General features: G+C 39.6%; 1 protein-coding gene across 1 annotated transcript in view; it reads left to right on the top strand.

Annotated features, from left to right (window-relative positions):
* The window catches only part of optc (opticin), a 132,612-nt gene that overhangs the window by 45,273 nt on the left and 76,393 nt on the right, over positions 1-10,946 (top strand). The window lies entirely within an intron of this gene.

The raw sequence follows: 10,946 nt of genomic DNA, 5'->3' as shown, positions 1-10,946 counted from the left end.
TATCAATTATTTCCCTTACCGGGTTTTTTTTAGTTTGGGAATTCCCAGAATAAAATCCCACTGTCTCATACAGTACCTTGCAAGAATGCCATTTTACATTTTACTGTTTTCGTTCATAATTCTTAATGTGTTTGGCTGACCCTTTCATCCTAAGTGCCTTATAGTTACCTTTTATTGTCAGCACTCTTAATCAGGTGGGATTATGCTGGTGCAGATTTTACAGTACAGTCTATAGTCCTGGGATTTGATACCTCAAACCTTTTGGGCTCTTGAATGTTTTTCTGAATCAGGATCATTTTCTTCTAGAATCAGAGTTCAGTGCTTGTGATAATACTGAGCAAGTTTGTATTCATTTTCTTTTTGATACTTTTAAAAAACCAAGGGTTACTTGGGGTGAATTGCCCCCAGGAAATGTGGGGCTGGGGGCAGGCGCAGTGACGATGGGGCAACAGCAGAGGCCGCCAAAGCAGAAATGTCCAGGCTTGGTGGGATTGTACTGTAAATCAATCCCATGTGGTTTGATTGCTGATCTCGTCGGTCCAGTGTTGGCCGTGTAGTTCAGTAGTTCATGAATTGTACAGAATGTGAAATGTTCACATTTCTCAACAGATCTGCTGTAGTGTACTGGAACAAGTCTAGACCAGAAGTGTGGGTAGTAGTTTAGTCAGAAGTGAAGTAGATTTAGGTTTATCACCTTAATAAAACCAAGGAAGCCTTCTGGACTCCATTTTACAGTATATCATCATGAGTGGTTTTCATCTGATGTCCCCAGACAGCCACCTGGAGCTGAGTTCTTTATCTCTGCTTTCTTTCTGTTCTCTACACCTCTGACAATTAACAGAGGCTAAACGTAACTCGTGAGCTTGGCTGAGCGTGGAGAAACGTTCCGAGACCTGGAAATTGCGAAGAGGCATTACATCAGCTGCATTTTTCTTGAAATTGTGTCAATTGTAACAGGGTCCAGACAGTGCTCTGTGAATTACGGCGCTGCAACACCTGGTTCAGCACTGCTAGCAGCAAGGCTGTGTTGGTATGTTCAGGCTAACGTTGGTGAGGGACGTGTCCGTGCTCTAGTCTTCGCCGGACCCCCTTGTACGTTGCAGCGGGTCTTGTTGCGTGTCGGAGGGGAGGGTAGGTTGGGGGCGCCGGCCAGAACATCCGCACTTTCCCCTTTGTAGGTGTGGAGCTCCTGCTGTGTTCATTTACTTGACCCGAGATGTCATGGCACGTTATTGATTCTGCACAGCAGTCGCAGTTTGGCCCTGTTCTTTCCTTCTCAAAGGGAAGTTTTAACATGGGAGAGTTAAAACTTTGTTTGGAATACATCATGTTCTACTTATGTTACCCGAGATGTAAGAACGAGGCTGGTGACTCTGAAAATAACTGGTGAGTCTGTGATAAGAGATGCTACAGTTAATGAAATTTAGTTTTTGTCTCCTGTAAAGTAATTGGTCAAGAAGTGTTAGGCATTTGTGTGACTTTTGTGTGCGATTTCTCCCTAATGGTTTATGACTTGTGTTGGATGTTAAAAATATCTGCAGCCTCTCTGCTGAATATCGAAAAAAAAACTGCAGTCACTCCTGTAATGTTTCAGTATAATAAATTGAAAATTTTCAATAGGTTTTCGAATACACAGATCAAACCACCGTCTTGGTTGACGCTGGACACGCTGGACAATTTACGGCCTTGTGGTCCCAGTACCTGTCCAGTGTAACATTGCTCGGCATCCCGGTGTTCAAACATGAACAGATTAAAAAGTATGTGAAATCCTTTCATTGTGTCTATAGGCATCCACTACAACTACAGTAACTGGTTTGTTGTTGGTCAGTAACAGTTATTTTCTACAGCATGGAAGCATCTCCTGGGTATTGTGTTTATGTTCCCTTTTAACAATAATCCAGATACATCAATGGAAAACTGATGACGAGGCTTAAAACACAGTTAAACAGAAGACAAAGCTATGAAACAGCAATGCCTGTTAATAATTGAGAGTAAAAAGGTTTAAAAAAATTACCAATGTTTAAACAGTTACCTTGATATGATTTGGCTTAGTTTTAGTAACTTGTAACACATAAGTCTTAAGACAATTAAAATACAGTACATTAATACTGATGTGCTGTGACTGGACTGTTTCATAATGCAGTATTATACTGCATCTTAAGAAATATTTTGTTTCAACTTTATCTTTTATTTTTTACTGAGAATTAATCTGTGATCAAAGTGATGGCAAAGCCTTGGAGAGCTCATGCAAGATCAAATTTAAAGGGACCTGCCACTAGAAAGGATGGCAAATCACATTCCGTGTGTTTATCCACACCACCTTTTAGCTTCAGTCATGTACTTCCTCTCATCTGGCACTGTTTTGTGTTTCCCTTTGTTGTTGTAATGTGCTCGTACTTTCTCTGCTTTTGCTACAACCAAGCAGGAAATGTTCTGATACCATCTATCCCTAGAATTCAATTTATGGCACACCTATTGCTATGAAGATCAAGATACAGTACAACTCCATCTTTCACAGGGGCTGAATGCAGAATGAGTGATATCCATTATTTCTTTCAAACCCTGTAAAATGAATATCTAGATTTTAAATGGTGATTATATGTAATTAACACCTAAACAGACAAAGCATGCTTTTGCATAATCTTTAGACCCTGAGCAATGTACAGTTCAGTGTGCTGGTCTCTGATAAGTGAAGTTCAATCTGTAGAAATCTGTAAGATAACACTGTATGTGTATATACACTGTAAATGATTATTACAGTGGTGGACAAAACCATAAGACATACAGTACTGTGCGTTTTACGAAGCATCAATCAGGGCCCTATGCACACAACAGAATCCAGAAGGGAGTGAAACAGACACGGGGAGGAGACGACAAGGAACTGGGCTGGTAGACGAACAGGGGGGCGTCTCGACGTTGCGCTTGTGCTCAGGGGGCATGGCCAGGACAAACAAGTCCACAGGTGTTCAGGGGGTAATCCAGGGTGAAGTCCAAATGTCCAGAGCTGGGTAATCCAAACGAGACAAAGATAAAACAAGGTTTAAAAACCGGAGCGGTATCCAGTGCAGGGACGGACAATAAAAACGGGGGTGATGAGGCCAGGTGCTCTGAACCCCGGACTCAGCTGGGTCAGGACGGCGATAGGAGGCCTATGCCGCTGAAGTAGGGCAACTTGTTGGTAGGCGGGCCTCCGGGCGTCCTGCTTCCAATGCAGAGTCCGGAATAGAGTGAGCGTCTGGCTTGGATTAATTGGATTGGAGGCAGGTGCACATAATTAACTAAAATGTGAAAGAGCTGGAGTGCCCTTAAGAGGAGGGATTACAATTGTGACAGTGCAGGTTTCCTGTGGTGGATGTGGGGTACCCCCAGGCAGTTGGCAAAGACAATTGCTATGAGCCACACCCCCTAATATGTAGACCCCAACTTAGTCACACAATCACATAGTGATGATTGCAGTTGTGGCCATTTGGGTATTAAGAAATGTTGGTGGTGCATCTGCTTCATATAATATTGATCCATGTCTGTTACAGTTTATAATAAACTACCAAAACCTGTTCATAAAAAAGCAGTTCACAATTTGCTTGTTTGCCACAACCTTAGATCTACTCACAGGCTTTAGTTATCACCAGCGCCTACTAAAACCGGGGAGGCATTCCCATATTTCCCATAGCCTCCTGGGAGATTTAGTTCACACCATCTCTCAGCTGCACAGTCTCAGTGACACAATGTTACAGAGCAGAGACTTGGCCACCGCAGATTTGTGTCTGTATGTTTTGCACATTTAATCACTTTTGTGTCTGTAGCAGTGGTAAAAGTATTGTTTAGGTGCGGGAAAAGTTGAACCATTTTAGGAGAGGTTTGAAAACTTCAGTGCACTTTTGGCCATGTGCAGTGTGTACAGGAATGCATGGGAGTTTTCTCCCACTGTGGTTATCATCAAATGGCACACTCAGTAAACATGGCCTCTTATCTCAGGGTATGTGAAAGGGAGTCTTGTACAGTATACTTCAGTAGTTGGGTCAAATTCTTATAATGACGAAACAAGCCTACAAATATAGAGGTTCAGGTGGGTAGCAGCGTCAGCATGCATAGGCTGCTAAGGAACAAGTAATAGGTTTATTCCATGCTGAAAAGAGAAGAAAGAAAACACAACGTTTCGGCTGTGGAGCCTTCTTCAGGTGTTATACAAATATAGAGGACTAACAGATTTTTTTTCCTGGCTTCAAGATCTTATGGAACTGCACGAGGGATTTTGTATAACATAACACTAGAGTACCGATGCAGAACAGAGAAAGTCCTTTGAATGGGTTAGGTTATAAAATCATTGTAGCAATGAGAATGTATCTATTGTGACCATACAAGGGCCTCCAACACCACTCCTGAGAACTCCAATGCTGGGAGAGGTGTTAGTGGGACCAGTAGGAAGTGCTCACCCTCCGATCTATTGGAGCATTAGGACCAACACATAGTGACAGGGACACTATACTGTCAAAAAGGTGCATCCTTTGGATGAGACATAAAACACAGGTCCTGACTCTCTGTGATCAATTAAAATTCCAGGGAATTTCTCAAAAAGATTAGCAATCTTTCCCCAGTGTCCTGGCCAAATTTCCTGTTGGCCTTTACCAGTCTGGTATCAGACTTTACCATTCTGGAGACGATGGGCTGAAAGAACTGAATGGTGGTGTTTGTTTCTACTGTTCTTATGCAGGACATGATAGGTAAATGGATCCGATCAGTCCTTATCATGGTGAAATTGTAAATAATTCAATGCATATTTACTAAATCATGATCTTTTAGAACTGCTGACAACAAAAGTATTTGCCCTTTAAAATCCCAAATAGATAACTGGTCTTGTATAAAGCTCATCTTGATCATCTGAAAAGAAAGTTAATTATTGAGAAGCCTTAGCGGAGCCAAAATAAAACCCTTGTAAAAGGTCTCATGAGTTTAATTTTTCAGTTGTCAAGAAATTCTTGGCAATTCATTTAGACCCATATCTAAACACTACAATGAAGTTAAACGTCTGAACAGCCGTGATCTGATTAAGATCGTTATTGTGACGCTGTTAATTATTACAGGAATCATAATTCTTATCATGCAAGAATTTCTTCTGAAGAGCACGTGCTGGAAAAAAACTTGAGGCATAGTATTTTTCTTTTTTCTTTTTTAAGAAAGTAATTATTCAGTATTTTTGTTCACAGTACATTGAGTTGATGCTACCGGTGGCGAACTGCATCTCGGCCCAGCTCATCCCTGATTTTGATGTTCATCCTGTTCATGGGGAATGCCAAAAACTCAGAGACCATGAGAAATTTAATCTATTTTTAAGTTGAGCATGTTATTAAAAAAATAAAATGGCCGATCGAGCAGGAGCCTTGAATTCTGTGAACAAGAAAGTGTGTGTGTTCTTTCTGAATAGAATGGAATGCAATATCAGCAGTGACTGACGAAGTTCTGCTCTGCTAAAATGGTCCAAACAGCCCTTTTCGCTTTTAAACTGGTGTGACAGACAGAAACTGCTATTGTGAAACATTTAAAATACCACAGACATTAAGGCCTCAGGCTGCAAATTTATGATTTAATGAGGACTCACTCAAATGTTTATTTCAAAGAGCAAGTTGTACATTGGTGGCACAGAATATTAATGTGCAGAACAAGATGAGCATTTTACCAAGCTGTATTTTTTCTATACAGTATGTGCTTAATTGAATTGCTTACAGATCTCTGAAAGAGCACCAGACTGATGCACACAGGGGATATTTTAATTAAAGCTTTATTGTCCCATTTGGGGAAATTCATAACAAAGTGATGGTCAAAACTTACCAAACTAAGAAGTCAGTGCAACAGTGCTACAGCAAGATAGTTATGATACAATATTTGAAAGAGGTATTGCAGTGAGGATGAAAGATTTTCTGTATTACACCTGGGGACACAGAGGTATCTCCCAGATGGGAGAAGTGTAAACTTGTAGTGGAGGGGGTGAGAAACGCAATCCATAATACATTTTGCTTTCTTTACTACCCTCTGTTTGTAGAAGATTTTAAGGTGGTTTGATTTCCCTTATTTTGACAAAATTCAAGTAGGTAGCGGTGTCAACATGCATAAATTGCAAAGGAACAAGTAAAGGTTTATTCCATGCTGAAAAGAGAAGAAAAGAAACACAGTGTTTCGGCTGTGGAGCGGTCTGCAGGCCCTGAAGGTGACTCTTCTTCAGGTGACCTGAAGAGGGCTCCACAGCCAAAACGTGTTTCTTTTCTTTTCCTTAAGGGAATAAACGTTTATTTGTTCCTTTACTTATTTTGACTAATTTTCCCAGCCCATTACAATCAATAGTACTCATGTTACCAAACCAGCAAGTGAAACAGTATGTCAAGACACTTCCAATAAAAGACTTGGAAACAAAATGTTTTCGGATCATTCTATTCCAAGGTAAAAAGAACCGTTTCCTCAGAAAAAAGTGTGTGTTGTCCTTTTTTAAACATGGTGTCACAGCATTTGTCCTAACTCAGGTTTTTGTCTAAGAACTGTCCCAAGTACTTGTAGTCTTTGAGACTTTCTATAGCCTGACCATTAATTGCAGTAGGATGGAGGGGTGTTGTGTTTTTCTTAATGTCAATGACCAGTTCCTTTGTTTTTAAAGCATTGAACTGCAAAGAGAACTCGTCACACCATTTAGTAAAATCATTTAGAATGGGTATAGATGTCCGGGGTGCTGACGACACACTGACAGGGACAAATGATTAAGGTAAGGTGTATATTGTTTCTGCAACATTGTTTATTTTCCTGTATCCCACAAGTAGATCTAATTCCTTTGAGGGATATAGTTTTATCTACAGTTGCACGTGAAATGCTCAAACAGATGCTGTGATCTAAAGATCCCAGTCAGACCTGCAACATTGCCAGGCCTTGAGTAGTGAACCATGCTTCCATTTTCAGTAGTTCAATACTGGGTTGCTGTCAGCTGGAGCCTCAGCTGGTAGGCGATGGGTGCAAGGCTCCACAGCCAAAACATGGATGGAATGCCTCAAGGTATCCCACCACAAGGTACAAATGATTTAGAAATGCCTAATCTATACATATCGTCAGACTGTGAAAGGAAGCTAGATTTTCCCACATACAAGCTCCCCAGAGAAGCTCCCCCTGACAGAAGTCCATTCGAGGACCCAGGAGTGGTAAAGCAGCAGCACCGGCTGCCTTGCCACCATGCTGCCCCCAGACTGTAAGACTCATGTTCTTCTTGGAGGCAACCGCAGTGAAATTGTTCCCTGTCTGTGATCAGTACAGTGTATCTTTGGAACATTATGACTTAGTGGATGTCTAGAAAACCTGCTGGACAGGTCCAGGGTTGAGTACAATGTGGGGGTGGAGGTTGGATGTTGTGACTATGCACACCTAGATTAAATTTCACCCAAATGATTGAACCTTTTATTCCGCCTTTGACACATTGAACAGAGCTACTGTATGCCTGTTCTCTTATAGTGTTCATTAAGCAATTTCTTTGACCTGCTACTGCAGTAGAGCATTCTTTGTTTTAATGTTTAATGCGCTTTTCTCCATATTTACATTTCAAAACTCTTCAGTCCCCTTATGACTTCCTTCCTTAAGGTCCACATTTCCACTGCATTCAGAGGTCAGTGTCTTGTCTTCCGTTCTGTGCTCTTTATTTTAGTAATTCCTTTCCTGTTGGACTTTGCTGGCACTATTTTTGTTCTTGGTTCAATCTTGTCTGTATATCTTCCATCTTTTGTGAATAGTACGTTTTTTTTAATTGTTCTGCCCTGGGACAGGAAACAGTCCAAGAACTCTGAGGACGTGTTTTACAAAATAACAATGACAAAGCATTGTCTTCTGAACTCATGACCCATGCCTTGCATTTGAGAATGATTGCAGGACAAAGATATTTTTCATCTTTGTAAAATTTCTCTTAGCTGCATGTTTACATAAAGTCTCCAACATAAGTAACACAAGCTATGAACAGGAGGAGGCCATTTGGTCCATGTAGTCCATTTGGTAGTTCCAAAGATCTCATCCAGCCATCATATTGGCTTCATCTTGTCAGGAGAGCTTGTTCTATACTCCCAACAGCCCTTTGGGTAAATCTCATCCTCTTCTCGGATTTAAGTGCACTTCCTCATAGTTTCCACTTGTGCCGCCTGGTTGTTGTTCCACTTTGTTCTGAAGAGGTCTGCTGGGCTGACTTTTGATACTTGTATCTGGTACCCATGGAGTCTTTAATGTTCAGGAAAAGCTTGGCTCTCCAGGTCTGATGCAGGAAATGTAATACAAGCATGATGTGTTTTTCAGGTGTGATTAATGTAGTTCAGTGTATTTCAGAATAAGGCTCAGAATATTGCTGCTCAGCTTTTATGGGACTGAACAGTGTGGTGAACTGTTAACCCACCCAATTATTTGCTCTCTTCAGACACAGGACTCCTATCAGTTCCCAATATAAGGCTTTGAACACTGGCAGGCAGAGCTGTCTGTTCTGTTGTTCCAAGCCCATGTCAGATCATGCGATGCAGGCAGTCTTAACTCACTTTTGTACTCTAGCTTTTAATTCTGCTTTATTTACTATTGATTTGTTATATCAGTTATTGAAATTTACAGTGGAAGGTGCTATATTAAATATTTTAATGGAGGGAAGCTAGTCCTCAGGTGTATAAATTGTGGTGAGTATAAAATGACCTGGTCTCCATTTGTCAGCACTGTCAACTCATTCCCATGTGTTTCTGAAAGTGTTATGTTTTCAAGTCATTTCTTGACTTTGTTCTTTTGTTTTTTTTTGTGCTACTTTCAGCAAAAACCACATCAAGACAACATAATCCTTCTGATTTCCTTTGAATGGAGCAAGTTAACAATACAGATAGAAGAGAGTGAATGCAATGTTCATGTGTGAATTTAAATTTTGAACCACAGATTCTCTTCAGTCTCTCCTCTGTAACTGTTACTGAATTTCAAGTACTGTAATTAAATTATTGGTTCATCATTGGCTCAGATACCTACAGTCATTTCCTGAGACTGAACTCAAGTACTCCTCTGTGAATTCCAATGTTGAGACTGTATTAGGAAGAGTTTACAAACATCTGGAGATAAGCATTTTAAAAATAATGTAGAGCATGGAATTAGAAACGGACATTGCAGACCCATGTATGTTTTTTAGCACTTGGAGCAAAAAAGTTTTGTGAAAATTATTTAGAGCTTGTGCGCTGTTGATGACTGGAGGTTAATAAGGTAATACTAATTAAAATATTGAAGAACCACGCAGATTACTAACAAATTGAAACCTAATAGTTTGAAGTGACCTACTGCTAGATTACAGTAAGTGTAAAAATATTCAAAAATATTCAAGTAGTCAGGGCAACTAAATTAAATTTTCAGATGATACCCCTGTGCTTGGCTTACTGTATAGAGAAAGTGGTTTGTCTATGTATGTGTCAAGTTCATACTGTAGGTTTGTGTAATGGTGTGACAAACATAACCAGACTTTGAATGTGTAACATTGGTACTGTTGGTGACCATTCATATGTAGTGATTCACAAGAAATTTATTACCTGGTTTAATTCATGTATTTAGGAATATATACAGTATAGACCGCAACCTGAGCTGGACTATTCAGGTTGAGAGTGTTTACTCCAGAGTTTAGCAGTGTTTGTATTTTTTACAAAGTTTAAGTGTTTAGAGTTTTAGACAGGAAATAAATCTCCTGTTTAGTTTGCCATACCGTAATTGAGAGCATTATTAGATATGGTATAACAGCGTGGTTCGGTAATTTAACAGTCTGATTAAGAGAAAAACTCACCCCTCTTGTCCAAACCGCAATGAAGGATATGGGAGCGAAGCAGCACTCCTCCTTGCAGACAAGTTTTGAACAATCCATGATTAGACATGCAAAAAAATATATATCAGATCCTTTTAATATTCTTAATTCTGAGCATCAAATTCTTCTCTCTGGCAAAGACTTCCAAATAAAGATCAAATAATGCAAATATTAATTTGTTCCCTTATCTGTTTAAGCAATTAATACAAATAAATGGCAAGGGTAAATGCTATTGTGTCAATATAAACTGGTTATGCTGTAACAAACTACGTAAGCACAATATGTCATGAATATGTTGTAACACTTTATGTACAGTACATGCAATAGATGTGATGTTTAATGGTTTGTGATGTATTCAAATGCACAGAAGCGCTGTGATCTTAGGACAATACATTTGAGCTTATCTTATAGTGTCCTTTTGAGTTTGGTCTGGTTTCAGTGAAGTGAAATTTATCAATTCCAAGTTATCATTAATTAATTAAGGCTTGTTCTATGTTCTGCCTTCTTGCTCTGTAGCTTGAAACATTGACATATATTTAAGTTCACTATTTTGAGTGTTGTACTACTCTGTAAGCCATCTGAGGTCACAATAAATTAATTCCGTTTTTGTATCTTCATCTTTGTATAATTCACATGATTTTAAAGATGCGCAGTACTCCCTATCCTGCCTTACCTACTGTATGTGTATTTTAGCCCTTCTTTATAAGAAGTGCTGATGACCTTGTTGATAATTACAAATTATTGACTACATTTTTCTTTATAGTCCAGGTTGATATGCATACTATAGGTTGAAGAGCTTGCTTTTAAAAAGCAATGGCAATTTCCTCTTTAGAGTCATGCTTACACTCTCCAATACCTGAAGGTGAATTAATTCAGGGAAACAGTATTCCCCTTGCATAATGGTTAAGCCATATCTTATGAACCATCCAGCCCTTGCACGTGTCAAGACCTCCTTGTGGATATATACACAGACAGACCTGAGGAGTTAAATAATATTAAAGTAGGCAAAGCTTTTTTCTTTTGTCACTACAATGTCTATTAAAGCCAGCCGCCTGTGAAACCAGATAAGGGGCATGCAGATATGAAAACATTAATCGTTTCCCTTTAATAGGTAGGTGTTGATTTT

The sequence above is a fragment of the Lepisosteus platostomus genome, chromosome 7, assembly GCF_059453375.1.
Source record: "Lepisosteus platostomus isolate fLepPlt1 chromosome 7, fLepPlt1.hap1, whole genome shotgun sequence".
NCBI lineage: Eukaryota > Metazoa > Chordata > Actinopteri > Semionotiformes > Lepisosteidae > Lepisosteus > Lepisosteus platostomus.
The sequence above is the reverse complement of the archived record's forward strand: the minus strand, read 5'-3'. Positions and strand labels throughout refer to the sequence as shown.